General features: G+C 52.6%; 1 pseudogene; it reads left to right on the top strand.

The window, feature by feature from the left end:
* The first annotated feature begins 654 nt into the window (after positions 1-654).
* Positions 655-1,599, top strand: LOC125777503 (uncharacterized; annotated as a pseudogene).
* The last annotated feature ends 827 nt before the right edge of the window (positions 1,600-2,426 follow it).

Below are 2,426 nucleotides of genomic sequence, written 5' to 3'. Positions count from 1 at the left end.
GCTGAGTAGCTGCAGCGACAGGACAAAGCCCTCGACAGTAGTCTCCTTATCAGGCGGAAGAACGGGGGCTAAAAAGGTAGTGAAGGGTGGAGCCTTCGTGCATGGCGGAATCGCTAGCACTAGCAGAGGAACTTCTGCTGGAATTACGAAGGGGTCCACGGGGGCCACTAGCAGGGGTGCTTTAGCTAGGAAGCTGAAGTCGGACCGTCGTCTGGCGGCAAAAATTGTAGAACGCTGCGATGGTAAGCATGCTGGTCAGGTGTCTGAGCAGCATGCAAACACGCTCGAATGGGCTAAGAGGATTCTGAGTGAGAGCGAGACCGATAGGTCACGACTCGAAACGAAGGTACCTGAACCAGCGGTTAAGTGGCAAAGGTCGCATGAGGGAGAAACCTCCCTTGGTAAGAAACCGCGAACGGGGGCTGCGCCAACTTTTAGCGAAATTGCTAAAAGCGCTGGCGCTAGAGTACTTGGTGTTCTCGACCGTAGCAGAGAGGACGGTGCCATCTCCCACGAAGAGTGGAAGAGAGTAGCGGCGGCTATCTCTTCAGTCTTCCTCAAGGTGGTTAAGGGAAACCCGGGGCCACCCCCAAAATGTGTAAGTGCCGGTTGGTACCATGGGCTGCACAAGCTGACAAGGTGTGAAGATGAAAGATGAACCATAACGAGGAGTCCATCGGTCCTCTCAGTAAAACCAAGGGAGCCATCAGCTATGGTTTCGAAATGGTGGTGCTAAAGGTACTCCCAACGAATACCAGGGCGGATGGCACCCAAGCTGCAGATGCGGGGGAGAGGGCAGACGGCGTTAGCGATGGTCAAACGACCATGGAAAATGACCCAAACCTCTCGGACGTGGCGAGTTCTGGAGGCGGTTCGTCGATTGGCGATTCCGTCTTCAGCCTCGAACAGCTGTTCGAGGAGGTGAGGGTCGACCACGACATGAGTGCTGAACTGGCGCTCCTAGAGGAGAGTCTGGGGGATGAAATTTCTCCAGATTAATCTCCAACACTCAAAGGCGGCCTCCGCCAATCTACTGCTGCGTCTGGAGCAAGACGAAGCCGATGTCGTCCTAATCCAGGAACCGTGGCTGACTAGTAGCGGGATCTCTGGCTTGAGGACGAAGAGCCATATGCTGCTGGCGACCAACGATGTAGGTAGAAACAGAGCCTGTATGCTGGTCAGAAATGAATTAACGTTATTTCTTTTACCTAATTTTAGCAATGCTGACATAGTAACAGCAAAACTGGAGTGCGATACCGGAAATGTCTGGATTATCTCTGCATATATGCCGCATGATGATGCGGCCGCCTCCCGCACTGCTAAGGAGAACCTTGGCGGAAGCGTCTCGGAATGGTGCCGACGTTATCATCGGCTCGGACGCCAACTCGCGACACTCCATCTGGGGCAGCTCGGATACAAATAATAGAGGTGAGTCGCTTTTTGATTTTATTGTAAGCGAAAATCTTCGCATTTGTAATAGGGGAAATTCTCCAATTAGGGCGTCTTGTAGGCGCTTATTTAACAGGGCCCGCAGGAGTGGGTTATCTGACGACTGGGCGCTGTATAAAACAGGTCTTTCGATATACAAGTCCGAATTAAGGAAGGCCAAGAGGATCTCGTGGAAAAATTTCTGCGAAAGAGTGGAGGGCTGCCACGAGTCCTCTAGATTCAGGCGCATTCTCGCTAAAATCCCAGTGCCTCTGGGTTATCTCAAGGACGTAAACGGGAGGTGGGCCCTGAGCAGTGAAGATACACTTCAGATGCTCCTCGATGCTCACTTCCCTAGCAGCACGTCCCCTATAGAGACATCTCTCGGAGAGTTGCACACTGACTGCACGGCTTTTGCCGACCTTCTGGATGAGCGACACTTGACATGGGCGATTAACTCGTTCAAACCGTTCAAGTCCCCGGGACCGGACGGCATTATACCAGCGCAGCTGCAGCAGGCTGTTAAGGTGTCATGCAGCTGGTTGCTACCGATCTATGCGAACTGCATCAGATTAGGTTACATTCCGGGGGCCTGGAGACGAGTCAAAGTTACGTTTATCCCGAAGGCCGGCAGGGGGTCCCACGTCACGGCCAAGGATTTCAGACCCATAAGCCTCTCCTCTTTTCTACTTAAAACTTTGGAGAGATTGATGGACTGGGATTTAAGGAGGCGCATTCCGAGAGACTACCTATCAGGAGCGCAACATGCGTATCGTAAAGGCAGGTCGGTGGATTCTGCCCTGCACACTATAGTGTCGTGGCTGGAGGAAGCCATTGAAGCTAAGGATTTCGCTGTTGGGACCTTCCTTGATATTGAGGGAGCTTTCAACAACGTCTTGCCGGAGGCAGTCATAACTGCTCTAGACGGTCTTGGGGTTGAATCGAACCTCAAGCACCTCATCTTCAGTCTTCTGTGTGACAGAGTGGTCGAAACAGAA

Source organism: Bactrocera dorsalis, chromosome 1 (assembly GCF_023373825.1).
Source record: "Bactrocera dorsalis isolate Fly_Bdor chromosome 1, ASM2337382v1, whole genome shotgun sequence".
NCBI lineage: Eukaryota > Metazoa > Arthropoda > Insecta > Diptera > Tephritidae > Bactrocera > Bactrocera dorsalis.
The sequence above is the reverse complement of the archived record's forward strand: the minus strand, read 5'-3'. Positions and strand labels throughout refer to the sequence as shown.